Source organism: Aulonocara stuartgranti, assembly GCF_965226115.1.
Source record: "Aulonocara stuartgranti genome assembly, chromosome: 1".
Classification (NCBI taxonomy): domain Eukaryota; kingdom Metazoa; phylum Chordata; class Actinopteri; order Cichliformes; family Cichlidae; genus Aulonocara; species Aulonocara stuartgranti.
Genome location: NC_138939.1, coordinates 24,645,706 through 24,662,475, shown reverse-complemented (window position 1 = coordinate 24,662,475; position 16,770 = coordinate 24,645,706). Strand labels below are relative to the sequence as shown.

General features: G+C 40.5%; 1 protein-coding gene across 1 annotated transcript in view; it reads left to right on the top strand.

Moving 5' to 3' along the window:
* gpc5a (glypican 5a) overlaps positions 1-16,770 on the top strand; it is a 156,529-nt gene that overhangs the window by 7,148 nt on the left and 132,611 nt on the right. The gene's annotated exons all lie outside the window — the stretch shown is intronic.

The following is a 16,770-nucleotide window of genomic DNA, read 5'->3' as shown; positions in this document are numbered from 1 at the left end:
ACGGATCATTGAACCATCCCTTTGTTGGAGTCTGGTTGCACGGCAAGAGGAATACAAAACTGATAAGGATCATGGATTCAGATCAGATCAGGCCTGGATCCATTTTCACTCTGGTGACTGTGCGAGCTCATCCCATCATCATTCATAGCAGCTCACTTTATCCTGACATGATCTTCTCATTTAAAGTATAGATGTAGACTGCTCTGTTACTATATTTCTTACAACATGTTTTCCTTTACTGCAAGTTGACCTTCATAACATACTTGGAAAGCTGCTGTGAATATTTTTAGTAAGTATAACACACTCATTACATATGCTTACTGTTAGGCTACCAGTAACTCAGTAAAACATCTCTGCCATGACTGTAAGAGAGCCAGTGTCTGATAGTGAAGCCTGATATTAGATCAGGTTATAAATGCATACACTGGAAACCATTAAAACGTTTTTTCTTAGTCTTATTAAGCATTTCTGTCCAGTAATAATGTCAGAAATAATGCAATCCTCTATAAAATAAATAAAATAAAATAAAGAGGTTGTTACAGCCCATTAGTACATTAAACCTTTACTGAATAATTATTGAAAAAACAAAAGGGTCATAAACTTGAGCAAAAACAGCTTTTATCTAAGGGCGGCTCCGCCCCCACAGTCTGTTGCTATCTGGGTAACTGATATCACATCTGTTTCAGTTTCTGTCACTTACGCTTTGTTTACAGCTGAATAATTAGATTTAAAAATCAAATGTAAAATTCTTCATCTAATGAAGATTCTTGATGGGCAAACGATGTCAGCAGACATTATAAAAATATGCTTTTTATTTAACATTTTCTTTGATGAAGTGCACCAAGCTAATTAAAAGGACTTTTTTCGTCATTCCTCTTTCTTTAAGGTAAATATCACGGTCAATAAACACGCGTCCATATTCCTCGGTACACTGAATTAAAATGGAGGCTCTGCTCTTTATTTACCAGTTGCCATGGTGAATCCTGGTATCGGCGCTCCAATGATGGTGGCTTCGTTTCTGCGTGCACTTAGATCAGAGTTGATTGAACTAACTCTGATTAGCCTTTCTGGAGCAGGAAGATCAGAGTGGCCGATCTAACAGTCAATGAAGTCAGAGTTTGTTTTTAAAATCTGAGACATTGTTGAAGAGTTTGCCCTTCCTGGAAAAGGGCCCCAATGGTGCGGAAGGAGCTCATGGGCAAACATACATATATAGACAGACAAAGGATTATTTTGTTGTATTCTAGAAAGATATGAACACTAAAAGTCTGAATTATTAGGGGCATGGCAGCTTTAACTGATCGGTAGGTAACGTTTCATCTCTGTCATCATTCTGTTGTAGAGAAAAGAGCTTCAAGGGTTACTCCTAGTAAGGGGTGAAGAGTTAAGCTGATTTGGTGTTGTTCCTGCATCGTCATAATAATGCTAGGATCAACATTCCAACTGACCAATCACATTGCAGTGATTTCATAGCTTTCCAATGTGGGGAAAAAAAGAAAAGAACATTGCCTGCGTTTATATAAAAGTCTGTTACATCACTCCTGCTGGTTTAGTGGTGATGGTTCTTGCTCCGAAGGCAGGGAGTATGTATTTGATTCAGTTTGTTTGTGTGTTTGTTAGCTGTGTAGTGTCCAGAGTTTGTAAGATATCATGTTAAAATTTTGTGTGATGGTAGATACAAATAACAGTTTGTTGAACTTATGGGAAACTCAGGTCTAGATCACACCCTTTGGGGAAGCTGTGCTCTCTGAGTGCTCTTGTTTTTAATAGCATTAGCCAAAGTTTGGCTAATGCTAACTAAATGCTAAGACAACTCCATTGGTCAGTTGCAGTATTGATCCTGAACCAACGTTATTATGATAATTTATGAATGAAACCAACACTTCACTCTTATCGTGCATTGTTTTTAAATACTAAATTTAGCATCCACATTAACAATATAATAATTAATAATTAATAGGTCTACAGACTGGTGGGCGATACCGAGGAAGTTATGTCTGTGTTTTATGTACAGTCTGTGGATCTGAAGTATGTTCAAAACAAAAACCTAAAAACACTGCTCCTATCAAAACATCACTCTCTAAAAGTTACTGTTTACTTAGAAAATAATATCTCATAAATATGAAAGATAACATAACAAGCAATAAAGTGCAAATGATTAAAAAAAGAGACGTTTAGTTCATTGTAACCTAACTTCTTCTCTGAACACCTGTTGAATGTTGTTTGTCTTGTTGTTGAGGTGAACCTGTGCTAATCAGAGCTGATATTTGCTCAAATGTAGACACAGACTTTTTGGCTCACAGCCTTAAGTGTCTGTTTACACACACACACACACACACACACACACACACACACACACACACACACACACACACACACACACACACACACACCAGAGCCACCCACGTGGCATTGTTCTATTTGGCGTACATGCTTTAAGAGCCTTTGTCACACTGAGAAGACTCACTGTGGCACGATATGTATGGGAAGCACGGAGGGACAGAAATGTCTGGCAGGTTTTTAAGATCTTAACAGAGTGGAAACAGAACTGTTTTGCAGTTCATGTGCAGACATAAAAGAATCCCAAGTCAAGCATTTAATCCGTAGCTCCTATCTGGGGAATGTTCAGTGATGCTGAATTAATATGAATGAATTATTTCTCATTCGTCTTGTGTGAGTGTGGGACTTCTTTCAACTGTCTTTAGGTTATAATGGGAGTAAAGCAAAGAGCCAGCAACCTTATATAGCATCTTTGGGGAAAAAACTACTCTCAATACTTCCTGTGGTGCTGTTCTGCTTCATGTTTATAGTATATAATAAAAAAAAGAAAAAAATGGACAGGCAAGCTTTATCTTCCAGAGCCGGGGGTGGGGGTGTGGAGCAAAAACAACCCTGGTAGACGGAGTCTCCAAATGATTGGCAGCCTGCACTGTAATTTGAGAGACAACAAAGAACATGCAGAGTGTCTAATGCATTACAACCACAGACAGGAAGAAGCACGAGTTAAAACTGGGTCGGCTAATGTGGTCATTTGTTCTGTGCAAAGCCTTCAATTAGGCATCTTTATATGATGCTGCTGAAGGGAGAGGGGGATGAGGAAATTAGAGGAATGTAGCTGGATAAACACTTAGGAGACACCGAGAAATAAAAGGCACCCATAAAATGCTATTTACATTTTTGTTTTTTTCCCCTGGTGAACTCTGGTGTATTTTTATTCTTTAAAAAAATCTTCAAGGGCATCTTTTGTGAGGGGAAAAGAAAACAATTGGTGGTTTAAGACAATGAAAACGAGCTCTTGAGCTGTTAATTGTGAGCAGTGCGTCAAAGCAGAATTCATCCTGCAGGAATGGTTCATTACATTTCTGAAGACAATTTTTTCACAACATTTTAATTCTTAAACAAACCTGACTGCTGCCTGTCAGGTAATTTCACAGCAAAAAAAAAGTTTGCTGAGCAACTAGGAAGTGGAGGAAAAAAACAATAAAGATGGAGTTGACAGCCTTTGAGTTCTCCGCTTTTTTTTCCTCCCCCCCTCTTCCAGCTGCCGGTCTGTCAGCGAGTCTCCCAGGACTGCATGTTTTCATTCAGCGTTGTGAGGTTTTCCTGCGCTTGGTCCACACAACGCACAAATATGCAGCCTGCTGAGCGGCGCTTCAGGGGAGATCTTTTTTCATCTCGCGCAGGTTTGTCTTACATCCATGGCAACCAACCTGTGCAATCCCCAGGGGATGGAGTCACATAAACCTCAAACAAAACCCACTATGAATCAGCTGTTGAGATGCTTGAGAAGAGTTTCTGAGTCGGGTTGCTCAAATCATAGCAAAGCAGTCTGAGATAGCAGATGAGAGCAATGCTCTCCTCCAGGAGAAGCGTTTGATTTTCTTTCTTTGGGGCATTTGAAAAGTGGAGTATTGTATCGCGCCTGCTGGAGAACTGTTTGTGTAAATAATATCATCAGGAATTTGTAATGACTCCCTGCTGGTCTAGCAGACAGTTGTAGTTCCTCTAGAGTTCAATTTATGTGTGTGCTGATGACACACTACTGTACATGTGTGAGTGCAGCTACATCACAGAGGTTGGCCTACAAATGATAATGGTGGCACTTTGTACTTGTGAACGATCAAAAGATTCGTTTGTTTTGTTCTGAGGAGCATGCTTTTTCTTTCATTTGATCCACATCTGTCTGTTAAATATGAAGCTACAGCTGCTAGGTATGCTGTTACTGCAGTGTCTTCGGGTGCCTGCTGACCGTGGCAGAGGATGAGGGCCCTGCTGGGCTTAATGTGGCTCTCTGTTGGCAGGCCGTAGGGAGCAGACAGCTCGTCTATCTGCACAGAGTGCCTGTTGCCAGGTGGAGGCAGAACTCAAAGTTTCTGGTGTAAAAGGTCTGTGGGATACTCTTTTCATGTGATATTTGATGGGGTTTCTTTCTGCTACTCTTGTTCCTGGTGAACTCTGCCATCAGTTCTGGCCAAATTGTCAACCAATCAGCATTTGATGCACAGCTGAGCTACATGCTCTTGGATTTTTTTTGGACCGCACAGGGGCATATAGGCTGAATAGGGAGACATCTCCAAAAATGGACACAGAGTTGTGTCATATTTCAGTCTCATTTTGTCTGTTTTTGGTTTCTGTTTTTATTGTTTTTCTGTTTTTTACTAAGGCTGTGCAATATGAGGTTAAATACAGATGATGATGTAAAATCCTATAATTCATGGTGTTGCAAAATACAGTGTACAGTAGTTTTTTTTGGTTTGTTTTTTTTCCATCCCTTGAATGACTGTTTGCAGTCTTACAAAGTACTACATGCACTTTTTAAGACTGCGAGACAGAACTGCATAGCATCAAACAGGAGAAGGTCCAGCCATGATAATTTTGGGAGATTGTTTCTACCTCTGTAGCACAAATTCGGGTTGGTCACGAAAACGTCTGACACACCCCAGAAAACTATACTTTGCAAATTATGACGTTTACCGGTCGGCATAAGTCGAGGCTCACACGCCAAAAACTGCTTCTACCACCTACACACGAATCATGTGAAAGCGCATGCAGTGAGTTCACCAATGAAAAGCACAAAAGGACCTTCAGGTAAATAAAGCCCAGAGTCAAATGTTAGAATTGCAGCTATAGTTTTTAAATAAAGCAATAAGTTTTATTTTAACCCTGGAATCTATTGTTTACGTAGCCCACACTACTGCTCACTGCTGCTGTAACCAAAACTTTATATATTGTTATTTCTGTTAAATATTGCTGCCTCTACAAGGCGAATCATCTCACTCTTCATGATAGTGTTGTACCTGAATAGGGTTGTATGTCGCTGTTAAATGCAATATAATTTTTGAGAGCTTCTCAAGACAACAGGAACTTTGGTACATTAAACACACGAGATAAAATGGGGTAATCAGAGAGCATAAGATACGTTAATAAGCACATTTGAGCCAGGTTGGCAGTTTTGCTTGTGCTTTCCATCTTTATACTGTAGTGGTTTATATAGAAGTGAAAGATCCCTGGTTTGATCCCTGGAGGAAATACGAATCCCTTTGGTGTTGCATGAAGAAATGAGAGAAGGAGAAAATCAAACATGTGGAGTCTCCTGCTTTAGCAACCTCATATAATCTTATATATTATAATCTTTTCCAGTCATTATTCTCAGCTAATGCCTCTTTACCTTCCTGATTGTAGCTGAACTGTCTCCTGTATGTCTTTAGCTCAGGAATGATCTCCTTTCTCCATGCAAACAGTCATTAAAGTGGTTTTTACTGTCTCTTCTGACTGTAGAGAAGTCCTAACTAGAAAAACAGCAAGTTTATTTATGACAATAGTACATTTACCAAGATCTAAAGATAGAGAGTCTGTATTTCACAATAACAAAAATCAAAATTTAAACAGCATGAATGAATAAATATGGACTGCAGCTGGTAAATCAAGGAAGGGGAAAAGGCCATATTTCATCTTCCAGCTTTAATGAATGCTACATGACCACTTGATAAGACAGCTGAGATCGGCTGTTATAAATTTACATCAATGTTTGTGGCGTGAAGCTGTTGTGACCATTAACACTCTGTGGCTTGTGGTCTTCCTTCCAGGCAGTGTGTCATTTTGGTTTCCAGGCTGGGTAAAAAAACGAGACACAGGAATCCAGCAGACATAGTCAGTCAGCCTTTGCTTCTAATTGCAAGCTACTATTTTGTCAGGAACTCCACTGGTGCTGATGAATGCAGCATTAAATAGGCAGGGCTGGCTGCTGGTATCGCTGAAGTGGAAAGCTAGCCTGTTGTTCTCAGGACTTGCAATTTGCTCTCATAAATACTAATTGTGTTTCTGTTTACCAGCTTTTAAAGGATCCACTGCCCATCCTTTGCTCTTTGAATTGATAAAAGGAACACAGCTGAATGGCAGCGGCCCCACAGCTTGACTGAGAGGAGACCGCGGTCAGCTGTCAAATTAGTTAAATGTGCTCTGTGCCAAACAAGGAGCTCTTAGTAGGAGGGAAGTAAGGTTGCTTTTAATCGCTTCCAATTACACATTATATTTGTAACTTGGGGGGTTTAATTTTGATTTTTGAAGTACAATTTCAGTGTATAAATTCTGTTCAAGTAAAGTAAAATTATTACTCAGTTGGGTAACACTTTTGGAAACTACAAGATCCTGAGCTTGATTTGGATAAAAAGAGTATTTTTCATTTTTAATGTGATTGAAAAATTACATTTCAGTTTGGTGAATCTAAGGAAGGTAAAGTAAGAAGTCAGGAATGCTAAGGTCCCGATTGCACCGGCCTAGAGACCCATCTGCAAGCCACCGGTCATCAAGGAAGAATGTGTATTCTCTAACTGGTTGGTGAGTGAATTGATTGCTTTAGTCCAAGTCATGCAGGGCTAGAGACTGGTCAGTGGTGACAGGTTGATAGGGGAAAACGTGCTTCCGCCAACCAGTTTCCAAATGGTTGCTGTTTTAGTGTCTTTGCCACTGATATCAACTGGTGACAGCCAGCAATTACTTGGCAACTGGGAATATTCATTTTTCCTTAGCAACTGGAGTTTTCGAGGGGGATCCTGCTTCAATCTGTAGTTTTCTAACTCATGCAGTGTGCCTATAAATATTGATTTTACAGAAAAATGAGAAAAATTCATCCACATTAATCATCCCTATTTTGAGAAGAATAAAATCTCAGTAAGGTGATTTTTGTTTACATATTCTCTGGTATGTTTAGATGTGATTCAATCCTGGATATCTGCCTCTAGCTGTTGTGCTTTTCCTCCCTTAGTTTGGCTCGTTTTGTATGTTATTATTGAATTCATGAAGGTAATTAGCAGTCTGTGACTTTTTCCTCTAATGTACTTGGCTGTTGCAAGCCCATAAGAGTTCATAAGCTCCTCCAAAAACCCCTTGAGGTGAGTTTAATTTACCAACCGAGCAGCTTCCCTTGGGCCTCAGGCCCTGGGGAGCTCCACGCCCCATTTTCTTTTATCAAGCGTGTTTGGGCCTAAAGGCAGGTGCTGCATTATTATTTGTTCCCTGTCTTGTATAGCAATCTAGTTGAAATATAAAATGGTGCTGGACATTTCCATCTTTAGAGCCCCCGAGCTAGTAATGCAAAACAAAACGCAGCTTGTATTTATTATCAGAGGGTCAGCTAAGGTCCAAATCTCTAATGGCTTTTTCATAAATCCTTATTTTATTAATTTATTTTGTCTTGTAGGTGAAGCCAGTGGGGTCGAGGTTAACTCATTGCAATTACTGCTCTTTCCAGTGCTCCTTTGTAATCAGATTGTAGTTTGCCAGGCTGCACTTGTTATGATGGTAATAAAACACAACTGCATCACTTACGTAAATCGCTTTTTCCACCTCAGCCTGTTTCTCAGTAGCATTTTAAATCTACACTACGACGCATGAACAGCTCTACCTCAAAATACCCAATGAACTCTTTAAGATTAAATGGTTCTTTATTTAATAGGTGTATAGAAAGCGCTCGTCTGTGCTGCTGACTTGTTGCTTCAGGAGTCTTAATCTTGCGTAGGCACTCTTCTTCTGTGATGATATTCCTTTGTGATTGCCGGGGCAAAGAGGTGCAGAGCCAGAGCAGCCAGCACACTGAACTAACGGCTCCTTTTCCATCCACATTTCTTGAAGAATTTCTCAGTAATTTCTTACCAAGGTCAGATATTGCGCTGCGACCAGCTCCGGGCTGCACTGCATCAGCGACTACAGTAACACAGTGTTTGCTTCCAGTAAAGTTTCTATGTTGGTCACAAATTGGCTGCCGGCCTCAGTCAGGGAGAAATATGCTGCTTTTTATAGGAGCCTGCGTTTTAGGATCTTTTGTCTTGGAAATGAACATTCCTCATGTTGCTTTCGAAAACACCAGGCTGCCTCAGATAGAAGCTGCCTTTTTGTTTTCTTCACGTCAGAAACCGTGTTGGCTATTAAACAGCACTTGGAGCTGCAGAATAAAAGGGGAGATTTCCATCTGGCTTTTATATTGTGGTGATATTTAACCAACACCCTCAATTTTGAAGGTCTTGGAGATGCATGTGCTATTTTACTGTTTGCTCCACCTCCACACTGACATGTCTGTTAATAAAGTCATGCTCCCTTCTGGAGAAATCCTGATGACTGTAACAATGTAACGCTGATTTCAGTTATCCTGGGAAATACTTAAAATTATTAATATTAAGTAATAAGTAATATTTTTTTCTGATCTTTTTTTTCCTCCTTGGAGTGATGATCGCCCTCTTGTGGTGCTTTTTGGTGATTTGCAGATTGGAACTTCTAGAAAAAGTCTGGTCTGTTTTAGCTGTAAAGGACCAATGAGGTAGTCAGAGGTCAAGTTTTCTGAAAATCTTGGTAATGCCGCTCGACAATGAGACGATGAGTTGACAAGTTGATACCACAAGTGTGTCTGCTAGGAGGCTGAGGGGTAGCACTGGTGGTTGCCAGTATTTGTCGTCTTTGACAAATGCCTGAATAAAGTCATACCCATCAAAATGATTACTAGGAGTACTGATTCCCCCCCCCCCCCAATGCAGATGATGCCCTGATAATTCGTGGAGCGGCACCATAAGCCCGAAGTTTGTGATGCTGAATGATCTGTGTCTCCAGTGTTTGGCATAGGTGGATCCTGTTGACATTCCCACACCTGTACTTTGGGTTTAATGCTGATGAAAGGTGATGAAAGGAAAGGTATCGCCTGTTCACACGTTGAAAAGAGCGGGACCACAATGTATTTTAACTTCACCGTGAACTCGAGAACAGCTTCACAGTACCATCAGTAGCATGCCCTTAGACTGGGTCTCGTCTTTCAATGTTATCAAACAATTAGCCTGTACGCAAGGGGACTTATGCATGGCCTCAAATCTTTCTGTCAAATATAAAAAGCCCCGAGTGCATCTTTTTATGTGGGCGAATGAAAGATTGGAAACCTGGGAGGTTAGAAAGGTGTAAAGGCATGCTAACCTGGTGGACCTTGAAACATGAATGTGCGGGGAATACTTGCATAAATTGAATACACTGAGACGTGGTTGGATTTGAATGACGATTTAATAGCTCAAATAGTGGACTTCGAATCTTTTTTAACCTGAACCTTGTGTGGGACCTTTCATTTAGCAGACTCTTTGTCCACCCGGTTTACAGGCGTCCTTTCTTTGTCGTCACCCTTACCAGAGTTTGTGTGTGTGTGTGTGTGTGTGTGTGAACCATCGCAGGGGCCTCTCTGCGAAATTCCCACAGAATTTGAGCTTGGCTTTGTGATTCAAGGCTGGACAGTTGATCCAGGGGAGGACAGAGGGTGAAAAAGAATGTGAAGAAGAAGAAGAATGACCGACTGAAGGAGAGAAAGTTGGGAGGATGCCAGATTCCATTGAAAGTCTTTGCACAGTGTTTGAAGTCAGAGGATGAGGATTTAGAGGGAAGCAGGATTATTCAGAGTCAATACCCTCCAACAATCCAGGCGTTTGGGCTTCTGCAAGGAAACAATATAGTCAGACTGACTGTGGCTATTTCTTCTGTCATGTATTACAAGCCCTGTATCAGACATGCTGGTTAACACAGAGGTTTTCTAATCTTGCTGACATTGTCCTTAGGTACAGAAATTATATGACATTTTGAAGCGTGTATGTATTTAGTTGTGTGACAGCGAGTTTTACTAGAAGATTGATGCCACTTGTGCGGTAAAATCTGTCAAATAATGGGATAACAGGCAATAACTGATTTACTTAAAGACTAGAAATAAGGAAACCGCTATTCTGGCTCCAGGGTAATCTGAAACTCCAAAACTAAAGACTATATTACATCATGTTTGTGTAATCCTCGCATGAATTAACAATGAAATATTGTTTTAACTCGAGAGCTTTGAAGCAAAGCTAGCTGTTTTTGATGTTTTGTAGTTCTTGTGTAATTGCTGGCCGGCCTGTAGCTCTGTTTTTTGCTTTTGCGCTCTTGCTGTTATCTGAAAATGTTTCCACGGTGTACGCCATTTATCATAGATTGCTCCTCTTTATCTTCTTCTTTTCTTCTGCCGTTGGAGTCTGTGCAGTCTCTAGAAACAAACACTAAAATGTTTTAAGTTTTGGGACACCGAAGTCTGACGTCTGTGCTTCTGGTCTCTGATATCTTCGTGTCGTATGGGTTAATCTAGACTGACTTTGGCAATCGCATGAAGATGATTATCAAGCTGATACCTTCTAATCTCGATAAGTGAAGATATTGTTATGTTACGCGTTCATAGCTGGCATCTAAAAAGTCGCATACAGGGGCAAGGGTACTGATAGCAGAGCAGCTGATTTCACAAAGAGGATAAAACAGTGGTGTCAGAAAAATCTGAAGAGGTTAAACACATAATAAGTACAAAAACACACAAAGCAACAGAGTGTGAGTGTCTAACAGCAACAGTGCTGTGCAGGACGTTAGCATTAAAAGAGCTGTATGAATATGTGAGTTCATTTGTGTCATTTATAGTTTAATTTTTTGTTTTTGCTTATTTGTTTATGGCGGGGTGGGTGGGGGCTATGCCTAACATCATCACAGTGATGACACGGTGGCATTAAGGGGGTTAAGTGCTTTTGTTCTGTAAGGCTGGAAAAGAACTAGCATATTAATAAAGTTTATCCTGTTTGAAGTCAGGAAGGAAATTTAACAAAAATGCTGACTGTGTAGGTTAAGAGTACCATTAACTTAGCAGTTTATGATGGATTACAGTTGTTTTTCCAATAAATTAATATTTACATTAGTGTCACATTAGGAAAAAAAAGTTTTTATTCTTTTATCTGCAGTCCTTGTGTTGTTTAACACGATGGGAGCAAATAAGAAATACAAAAACAAACTTTAACAATTTAACAAAAGTAAATAAAAAATCTTTTGTCCACTCAGGTGGATGTGAAAGGCAAAAATGTGCTTCTCCTTATGGCTCTTCTGCTCAACTACTTGGCGTTCTCATTGCTGTTTGCAGCAAACCTGAACAGCAGCATCATGTACTGCAGCACACAGCTCTATTTTGTCTCTTTAGATTGGAATTTAGATTAGTTTTAGTCTTTTGAACCACAGAAACCTAAAGCATGTAAACTGCTGTTTTATATTGTCTTTTTTCCATAAATACTCCTTTCTTTTGTTTTTAACTACCCAACATCCTCATCTGACATTCCAGCAGAAACCCACGAGTGCAGTTACAGTGTCAGACGAGAAACTAATTGCGGACTCTCCATCATTCTGCTGCCGTGTGTGTTCAGTTTACTGCTGCTCCGGAGATTTATTTCAGCTGACACATTTCCACAAATCCTGGATTGTTTACTGCCTTCCAGAAGTGGACGTTAGCAGTCACGCAGGCTTGCCAGCATGAACACATGTGCACGTGAACTCTCTTCTGTCTTGGCATTTGATCTTTGACTTTTTCTCTCTTTCTCTCTCTCACACACACACACACACACTGCAGTCACTCGATGCATAGAGATGAGCCCTAAAAATACCCACACTTGTCAGCACTTTACATTGTCTCCTGTGTACTCGCGTTTGAAATGTAGATTTATGGCTGCTGGCTGTTTGTCTTAAGGCCATTTTCTAGATTAGATGACACAGTGCTACACTGCTAAACAGGAACTCCTGGTGACAGGTTTACACAGTTTTTAGGATTTACATAGTGTAGTGAGGAGGGCAGCGGGGTAATATTGCAGTGTGAAGTTTGCGCAGAAAAGCTGACGGTGCAGCTTAAAAAAAAGTCTTTGCTGTGTACAGCAAAGCCTGAGCTCACACTCACCAGTTCCCACTAAAACCATGTTGCTTTGATTTGGTGGTATGTTAAGTGAATGGTTTGGGGCTGTAATAGTCTCTTTTTCTGGAAGTAGCCCTCAAGTTAAACCGGGGTTCTTTAAATAAGTTTGATGTCCAGTTTAAAGGAGGATCGGATACAAGTGTAATGGTTGTAGCTTTCTAAGATACACAAAACAGAACATATACTGCTGCCTGGCTCACTCTTTTCTTTTCTTTTTCTTGCAGTTCACTAGAGTTAGTGTTTGTTTTTTCTCCTTTTTCCTGTATTTGTTTTAGAAAAGACATATCACTTCTTCTGTCAGCTGGATGGAAGGAAGTTTTTCCTAAGTAAGGAAGGAGTCTTCAGGGATTAGGCGTAGTCATCTGTGTGATAGAATCCTAAACACAGCAACACACCAAGGCTACTGTCTGTACTCCTCTTACACTCTTCCCCTGCATCCTGTCCTTTCCCCCCCTACATACTGGTATAATGGCATAATTGTCCTGCTTATCATTAGTATCCTGGCATGAGTGACAAATGAATGTTGTTTTTACTGTGGGGCGGGGACGTCCAGTGTCTGGTGTCCTGCTCACTACAGCTGATAAAACTGTCTAATAGAAACATTGTAATCCTCCTCTGATTAGCCCCCTCGGAAGTATCAGCTTCTTTAGTTTGACTGATTGCTGTAAAGGGACAGTTCGAACTGCTTGTATTCCCAGAAGGATGTGCTTTGGTGGCTGTGCTGTGCAATAGCTGGTGGTCCTCTCGCAAAGGAGCGCTTGGGGTCACATTTAAATGCATGTAGTAGGTATCTTTTTTTGCTTGTGTGGGGTTATTTTCATAGAAGCATATTTTTCAGTATTTCAGATAGAACCTGACTCAACCAATGACCAATGTCAGTGATTTTATATTTAAATATATATAGACATATATATTAGGCCATTAATGCCAACAACGATGTTACAGAGTGCCCTCTGGTGGACAAGGCATGGATCATCAGTGCTGATAACATGCTTGAAGGGTGTTTCTCTTGTGTTTTTTGTACTTTTGCAGTTTTTATTTATTGATTGTTATAGATGCTGATATATTGACCGGGCTCCAATGTTAGAGTTCCCTAAATGACTGAGGAGCGAGCAAAAGGAAAAAGATTTTCAATAGTAAGAAAAGTATTAAATGAAATAAAATTTAAAAACAGACAAATTGGAAAATGTACTTTTCATGCTATTAACTTGGCCTTTGGGATATTGTTCATTTTATTTTCGTGGTGCTCCTAATCTGTGTTTAAGATCCTTTAGTGTTGTGGACCTAGAATTTAATTTAGTTGAATTTTTATTTATATAACTCCAAATCACAACGTTGCACAATGGAGCTTTATATCGTAAGGTAAAGACCTACAGTAGTACAGAGAAAGTCCAACAATCACTTTGAAAGGACACTGGTGAAAACTCCTTCACACTGGGAGAGGTGGCCATCTGCCACCACCAGTCGGGGGTGAGGGGAAGAAGGCTGGGCAGAAGTCGTCGTGATGATTTGGGGTTCTTCGCTGCACTGCGTTGGACATTTTCGAAAATGAATTCCTAAGTTTGTCATGGATAGTCATTTGTCTTACAGGATAATGTCTAGGTGGCAGGCCGCCAGCTGAAGCTCAGCAGGAGAATCGTGCAGCAGGACAATTACCCCAAACATCAAAGTAAAATTCCAGCAGAATGATTTCAACCAAAGAAATCCTTGTTTTGGAGCAGCCTAATTATAGCGCAGACCTTAGAGATCATCTGGAATGATATCAAGAGAGCCGCTCACTCCAGACATCTTGATAAACACGGCTGAGCTGAAGCATATCTGTGAGAGGGGGGAAAACATGGGAGAAAGTTCTTCCTGTGCATCTCTTAGTTTGGATGTTATTACATCCAAGTGTTTACTTGTTTTATTTATTTTTCCTTCTGCACTGGTGATATGGGCATGCTCAGTGCAGACACAGAGATTATGATGACTGTGAGACTGATTAATGCAGAATACCAGGGATCACATGCTCTTCTTTGCCACTCTTACGTGGCTACTTTAGTTAAAAGTTTATCTTCTTGTGTAGGGTAGTCAGTGGGGTCAGATTACAAAGCTTTTCAGACCTTACAACCTAATGTTCCATATCGTGGTCTTTATATAAATCTAATGTAATTACCCAGTTCAATAGAGTAATCACTGGCAGCCTGCGTGCATTAGGCCTTCTTTTCAGGTTTATGACAGCCCTGTTGGCTCCATCGCTGGCATCTAACAGCTCCCTGAGGCCAGCCGCAGGAAACGCTGAACAGCCTCACACAGAGCCACCTTTGAAAGCTAATGAAAGCTTTATTATGATATTATTATTTTCACTTTGGCTGCTAAGACGGTGACAGCTCGCGCTCCCGTTCTTTCTGTCTGCATTTCTGCATGTGTGAGTCACTTTGAAAATCCTCTGAAAAAGTCAAAGTGTGCTAAACCTGATGTTTGTTTCTGCAAGCGTATGAATAGATGTTTGCTCTACACACACACACACACACACACACACACACACACACACACACACACACACACACACACACACACACACACACACACACACACACACACACACACACACACACAGCTGTTTTTCTGTCTCCTTACATCGACTTATATTCATTTCAGTGGCTGCTACGATGCTGCCTCCCTAACCCAAACATAACCCCGAACCTAAACTTAGAGACTTTTATATTTCTGTCAATATAAACAGAGAGTAAACAGAGAGATCCTCACAACGTGAGTAATACAGGTACACACACCCCTCCCCAAAAGAAGCACTTGTGGTCCTTTTTTATTGACCCTCTCTGCTTCTTTTCCTGAACGGCCATGTTCACAGCAGAGCTCTGTTCTCTTTGAAGTGTTCAAGTGCTGCAACAGATCCTCAAATATTGACTCTCAAGCCTGCTGCAGAAAAGAGAGTGAGAGAGGGGAAAAGAGAGAGATGGAGAAAAGCAATCCTCGCACAGATATGGACAGATAGAGAGAAGGCTCTTTGTTGTAGGTGGGCGTAGTTAGATTTATGGCAGGATGACTGAATTTGCGTTGGATAAATATGCGTTTGTCAGCTGCTATGAGGTGGGGAGCATATATATATATATATGATATCGAGATGTGGAGGAGGAAGTAAACAGAGATAAGGCCTGATGGCAAGCTGAGCCTGATTCCATCCATTAATCTGTCTTAATTTATCCTGTCATAATGCTCCTTTACCTTCCTTAGTACTGGGTTTCATTACATTTTTAATAAGTCTTTGCAGGCACGTTATGTACCTATTGTATGGAAAGTTGCTGTTCCTAAATCTAGTTATCTCAAAACTTTAAATGACTTTAGAAAATGCATGAAAAACTGGTGAAGTCAGGGGTTTTAATGCAAGCTGAGCACAGGCATGACTCCATGCAGTTTATTTACAGACCACCCAAAGGAGTGAACGATGCCACAGTAACCTTGTTGAACCTGATTGTTAAACACCAGTGGGAAAGCCTACCGTTCAGCCTTCGACACAGTTCAGGCTCGTATTTTAATAAGATGGCTTTTAGAACAATTCGGCATGAATAAAAATCTCGTGGGCTGGATTCTTGACTTTTTAACAAGCTGAAGTCAAAGAGTCCGGGTACATGGGACCCTGTCCAGTCGGGGATGCGTGCTCTCGCCCTCGCTATTTATCTTGTGCACAAATGTATCAGAGCAGGTTTGAAAAAACAGGGACATTTTAAAGTCTGCAGACGAGTCTTCAGGATCACGTGACCAGCCGCGTCCCACTCAACGATGATTCTGACAAAAGATGTGATCGTGTACTCATGCACAAGCGACCACGTCCATTAAGGGTTCCATTGTAGAATGTGTTTGGTGTTATAAATATCTTGGAACAATCATTGATTCAAAGCTGAATTTTAAATCAAGCTTTGAAGCTGCGTGCAAAAATGGGGACCAGAGACTCTCGTGTTTGAGAAAGCGTTCTCGTTTCCACGCCAATAAAACCACGATGGTTTTATTTCAGCATGCTTCTGCTCGATCTGTTTTATCCTTTCCCCTCGGTGTCGTGGTTTGAATATTTATCTGTAGAAAACAGAAACTCTCCCAATCAAATTGTTAAGAGATCTTAACAGGCTGATTGGTGAACCACAGCAGAACACAGCATCCCTGTACGCCAGATGGTTACAGCGGTGGGTTTGTTCTGGTTTTTCTTGACAGCTAGCTACCCTTTGAACACTGAGTTTCAGTTTCTTCCTTCTGGAGGAAGATTTCGGGTCCCAGAGTGCAGAAAAGCATGGTTTAAAAACAGCTTTCTCCCAGCCGTCATGACTCAGTTTTTAAAGTTTTTTTGTGCTATGCTTATTTGTAGGGGTGCAACGATACACAAAATTCACGGTTCGGTTCGGTTCGATACTTTGGTGTCACGGTTCGATATTTTTTCGATACAAAAAAATGTTCAAGCATTTTTAATTTGTCATTTATTAAAATTAGAAATATATATTTTAACTCAAAAGTACAGTTTT